Source organism: Mus caroli, unplaced genomic scaffold (genome assembly GCF_978045245.1).
Source record: "Mus caroli unplaced genomic scaffold, Mus_caroli_1 scaffold_15, whole genome shotgun sequence".
In the NCBI taxonomy this organism is placed as follows: Eukaryota; Metazoa; Chordata; class Mammalia; order Rodentia; family Muridae; genus Mus; species Mus caroli.
Window position 1 is genome coordinate 70,353,139 of NW_028227270.1, and position 6,414 is coordinate 70,359,552.

The following is a 6,414-nucleotide window of genomic DNA, read 5'->3' on the forward strand; positions in this document are numbered from 1 at the left end:
ACAAATTCTCTTCTACTGTGGCATATATAATGCCAGGTACTAGAACCTGCTAGACAAACCCCTGACTCCAGTGCCCCCTGAGATACAGGGATAGGTATCAGGTCCGGCTGGACATCCCACCTCCTGTCATTGACCTACCTATATATCCTGCTAGATTCAAATCTTGCTGGACATCTCCTGCTCTGACACAAGAAAGGAAATAAAAGCCTACCAGAGTAGTTGTCAGTAGATTTACTTCTCAGGGGAGATTTAGCATCTACACTTCTTGCTAAGGTCCCAGTGACACACTTTGAAAGGATCCACTCTGGGAATCAATGAGGATCGGGCTTACAGAGCTTAGGTTAGTGGCAACACACAGAGGCACAGGTGTTTGTCCCTGCAATGTTGTACCAGAAAAGTGAGTACCCAGTGAGTTTGCTGTCTTCTACATACATCTATGTAAGTTGGAGGTCCTCTCCCCTAGTCTTCCCTGGCCTATACACTTCAGAGCCTCTGCAAGGCCAAGTGCAATTAGGGAAGAGTTGCATACTACATACATTATTTGGTGGTGGTGAGGACTGTCTTCCTGGTTTGCAGATGGGCCTCTTTTATTTGTACACCTATATGATAGAAGGAAAGAAATAGAAAGGCACACACACCCACACCATACACACACCCACACTATACATAGTTGATAGAGCACATAGAAGTTTTTTCTCTGTTTCTATTTACATGGGTGTCACTCTAATTAGGAGGTTCCCTGCCTGTAACCTAATTATATCCCAAATCCTGTATCACACCACAGAATGGAGTCTCAGTGTGAAGTGGGGTGGAGCCAGGATAGCAGTTCCTAACAGCTGCTCCAGGATGTAGTTCCTAACAACAGAATCTGTAAGAGAATGAACAGAGGGGACTGTTATGAGAAGTGATCAAAGTAGCTGGTTAGCTCTTCAATATGCTAAATCAAATGTTTTTCCATGTATCCAAAAGAAGTCTTAGTTACATATATCTGATCGGGGTGCACTAACACATCTGTTTTTATTTTCTCAAGCATTGTTTTGTTGTATTTGAAAGGTACTTTTCTCTTTGTTTTTTTATTGGATATTTTATTTATTTACATTTCAACTGTTGTCCCCTTTCCAGGTTTCCCCTCCAGAAACCCTCTATCCCATCATTCTTCCCCCTGATTCTATGAGGGTGCTCATCCACCCAGCCACCCATTCACAACTCCATGCCCTGGCATTCCCCTACACTGGGGCATGGAATCTCCCCAGGACCAAGGACTTCTCCTCCCACTCATGTCCGACATGGCCATTTTGTGCTACAAACGTGGCTGGAGCCATGGGTACCTCCATGTGTTCTCTTTGGTTTGATGGTTTAGTTCCTGGGAGCTCTGGAGGGTCTGGTTAGTTGATATTGTTTTTCATACAATATATTTTGTTTATATGTTTTTCCTTCCTCCAACTTTTCTCAAAATTTTTTCTTGGTACACATCCAACTTCATATTTTTATATAAGGAAAACAAAAAAAACCCACAAAAATTACACTGGTTCAGTGGAAAATTTTTAAAGCACTTAGAAAAATATCTAACACAAGTAGGAAAGCTATGAAGGTAAAGTTTTTCCAAATTTTGAAAAGATACATTTAATAGTCCTAAACTTAAAGTAGTAACATTCTTGTCATAATTTAAAAGAATCAATTTTATAATATACTATTTAATGTAATTGATATATTCTAATGTAATGAAAACAAGAATTCAATACTATTTTCAGATTTAATATTATGATAAAATTTAAGGGTTTTTTTTCTCCTTGGAATCGCACAGTCGTACAAAAATAAATGGGAGAAATATAATGATTTTGATGGATAAAATAGTTAAAACCCTTCCATATCCTATGGGACTGGAGAGGTGGCTCAGTAATTAATACCAATAGCCGTCTTGGCGAGGACCAGGGTTCAGTTCCCAGCACTCACATGGTAGCACACAGCCATCTGTCACTCAGTTTTCAGGGGGAAAGTGCTTTTCATGGAACAATTTCCTGCCAAGATATACAACCAATAAAGGGCTCATGTTGTGTATAGTTTTTCACTACCCAGCCTGTGCTCTGGGAACATGCTGCACAACCAGACCCCACCCAGCTTCCCTTGAATCCATGAATGAAAGACACACACTCAGTTCCTTTTCAACTTGCCTTTGGACACATTTGTTGGGTGGTACTTTCTCCTGTCTGGATAAGTGTGCCCTGAACAAAATACTTATCTCCTCTCCTCTCACCTGCCCTATATTGTAGTTGCTAAGATACATGTAATACCTGATTAAAAACCCCTGACCACCGTTCCTCACAAGACCTCACATGGCTGCTTAGCTTATCTCTCTCACAACATGGGAAACTCTCCTCTCCTCCCTCTGTCTCTCTCTTGGCCATCCAGGGACCTGGAAGTCCTGCCTGTACCTTCTTCCAGTAATTAGTCCCTGCCTTTCTTTACTCACCGAAGAAGCAATTAGGGAACAGGACTTAGCATCAGAATTATCCCTACAGGTTCACACCCAGAATATAAGTTTCTATAAATCAACGAAGGGAAAGTGTGTTAACAGTGTGGGAGACTGGCCTAAAGCTGAGCTTTATATAATAAAACAGAAATATAAAAAGGAACCAAACATATTCCAAGTCCCTAGGCCCATCCATGAATACTAGTTACTGAAGTGAGTAAGGTTGGGAAAAGAGGCTTCAAAGGAGCAGACAAGGAGCCCAGCCGTGTGCCAGTGGGAACTTCTGTACACCTGAGCTGGAGCTGCTATTGATAGCAACATGTATGGAGGAAGTGGGTTTCAGGGAAGTCACAGCAATTCAACTGGAGAATGTGAACATCTATCAACTTTGGAATACATAGAGGAATCTGGGGACATTAAAATTATGTGAAACTATTGAGAAGGGTGTTGATTCCCTAATTTCTTTCTCAGCCTGTTTATCCTTTGTGTACAGAAAGGCCATTGACTTGTTTGAGTTAATTTTATATCCAGCTACTTCATTGAAGCTGTTTTTCAGGCTTAGGAGTTCTCTGGTGGAATTTTTAGGGTCACTTATATATACTATCATATCATCTGCAAAAAGTGATATTTTGACTTCTTCCTTTCCAATTTGTATCCCCTTGATCTCCTTTTGTTGTCAAATTGCTCTGGCTAGGACTTCAAGTCCAATGTTGAATAGATAGGGAGAAAGTGGGCAGCCTTGTCTAGTCCCTGATTTTAGTGGGATTGCTTCCAGCTTTTCACCATTTACTTTGATGTTGGCTACTGGTTTGCTGTAGATTGCTTTTATCATGTTTAGGTATGGGCCTTGAATTCCTGATCTATCCAAGACTTTTATCATGAATGGGTGTTGGATTTTATCAAATGCTTTCTCTGCATCTAATGAGATGATCATGTGGTCTTTGCCCCTTCTTAGAATTGGGAACAAAACACCCATGGAAGGAGTTACAGAGACAAAGTTTGGAGCTGAGAGGAAAGGATGGACCATCTAGAGACTGCCATATCTGGGGATCCATCCCATAATCAGCTCCAAACGCTACACCATTGCATACACTAGCAAGATTTTGCTGAAAGGACACAGATATGGCTGTCTCTTGTGAGACTATGCAGGGGCCTGGCAAACACAGAAGTGGATGCTCACAGTCAGCTCTTGGATGGATCACAGGGCCCCCAATGGAGGAGCTAGAGAAAGTATCCAAGGAGCTGAAAGGATCTGCAATCCTATAAGTGGAACAACAATATGAAGTAACCAATTACCCCCCCCCCCCCGAGCTCGTGTCTCCAGCTGCATATGAATCAGAAGATGGTCTAGTCGGCCATCAGTGGAAAGAGGCCGTGCAAACTTTATATGCCCCAGTACAGGGGAATGCCAAGAAATGGGAGTGGGTGGGTGGGGGAGTGTGTGTGGGACTTTTGGGATGGCATTGGACTATCAAAGACTCAACAAAGAAAATTTCAGACACATTTCTCCAATGACCATTGATACAAACTTATTCAAGAAAATACTTGCAAACTGAATCCAAGAAAACATCAAAGAAAGCATCCACCATGATCAAGTAGGCTTCATCACAAGGATGTAGGTTAAATATATGAAAATCCTTCAATACATTGTAATCCACTAAATAAACAAACTGAAAGGAAAAAAAACCCACATGATTATCTCACTAGATGTCTAAAAAGCATCTGACAAACCATGATAAAAGTCTTGGAGAGAGCAGGAGAGACGCCCAGAGGGCCAGGAGAATGAATGGAAATACACAGCTGCTGGGCCGGGATGGGGTTTGGAAGAGAGTTCTCTAGGAAGCTCCAGAGACCTGGGATAAGGGAGGCACCCAGGAGTCAGTGTAGGTGACCTTAGCAGGAATCCCCCCACAGTAGGAATATGGAACCTGAAGCAACCACCTTCAGTAGCCAGACGAGACCCTCAGTGGAAGGTTGGGGACATCAACCCACTTGTAAAACCTTTGACCCCCAAATTGTTCCTATCTAAAAGAAATGCAGGAACAGAAAAGGAGAAGAGACTAAAAGAATGGCTGACCAGTGACCTGCCTATTTTTGGATCCATCCTATGGGAAGGCACACTATTATTAATGATGCTACAATGTGCTTGCAGACAGGAGTCTATCCTAGCAGCTCCTCTGAGAGGCTCTTCCCAGCACCTGACTGAGATAGATGCAGACACTCACAAAACACTGGAAAACCTTGGATGGAGGTTGGGGACCCCTGTAGAAGAGTTAGGGGAAGGAATGAATGATCTTAATGAGATGGCAACCCCACAGGAAGACAAACAGTGTCAACCAACTTGGACCCCTAGAAACTCCCAGAAGACTGAGCCACCAGCCAGAGTATACAGGGGCTGGTCCAAGGCCACCAGTTTATATGTATCAAAGGGCTGCATTGTCTGGTCTCAGTGGGAGAGGGTGGGCCTAATCCTGCACAGACTACAGGGGTGAGGGGATATTGGGGCTTGGGGGAGAGTGCCGCTGCCCCAGAGGCTAAAGGGGGGGATGGGAGAGGAACTCTGTGAGGGATGATGGGGGCAGCATTTGGTACATAAATAACTAAAAATAAAAAAGTCTTTAGTGTACTTGGGTGGATCTCTCTGATCTATAGGGATTTCCAAGACAGCCAGAATTATACAGAGAAACCTTGTTTGGGGTCAGGAGGGAGGATCAGTTGTTGTATAAACACATTGGCAAGTAAGCTGCAGTATAAAAAAAGTCAAATCACTCAACCTCAGTCTTCTTTCTCTTCCATCAGCCTGGCCTGGTGCAGCTTCCCTGACCGGCCTAGGCCTTTAAGTACCCCACTCAAAGGCCGCCCACACAGGTTCCGGCGCCCTGGACACAGGCCCTGGGGCAGCAGAGTGAGCATTGCTGATCTGCACTGTCAGTGGCAGCAACTAAGTGGGGAGCAAGAAGAAACTGCTGCTCCAAAGTCTGTGACCACTGGACTCAACAACCAACTGCTGCACAGGAGATCAACTGCTTGAAGACCTAGAACCCTTTCACCTGAGGCTCCAACTTACAGTCTGACCCTGCCTCTACAAAATCACCTTCACAGTCCTGCCCCCTGCTCTCAGCCCCGCCCCAAATAAGAAAGCTCCCCCGACCACTTGCTCAGTTCTTAAACTCTGGGATCCTGTGAAAGGGTGGGATCACTAGCCAGGGCAGTGAAGGCTCTGTGAAGGGTCTGCCTCCCAGGGACTGTCTCCTACTGGAGGCTGACTAGCAATGTACAACTGAAGCTGCACTCCTGCAGGATCAGTTCTCCAGATCCCCAGATCTCAGCTGACAGGTAAGTTCAGGCCTGGTGGTCCCAGGAGTCATTGGCCTGGCTGCTTACCCGACAACTAAAACACATTGGCATCGACCTTTAAAAGCTGTGTTTAACCTGTGAATCTCTAGGCAGAATCTGCAGCACTCTCTGTTTATTAATCTCCAACTGCAACAGGTCAACTGCTTAAACCACTACAGACAATTATTCAGACGGCACTTAGCCTCATATATACGTAAAAAATTTGAAATATACTTCTTCTCTTTACCACTGAAATATGGGACAGTGGTTTACATAGGTATTTACACACACAGGTGTATATGGAAGCATATATACATATATGTATATATATATATATTTTTTTTTTTGGTAGACAGCACTAAGCAAATTTGTAACTCTGGAATCATGTTCCCAAGTAGGAAGGGTTTTTGTTTTTGTTTTTGTGTGTTTGTCTGAAGTGTGGCATAGTAAATTCCCATTTGGGAGGAATGCCAAAGAAATGACATCTCCATGGAGTATGCGTTAAACACTCATTGGAGTAAACTGATTGGCTGATTTTTTTTCTCTATCTAAAACAGGCATACAAAGTATACATTTATCAGAAACACCATAAATAGAATACAAACAGC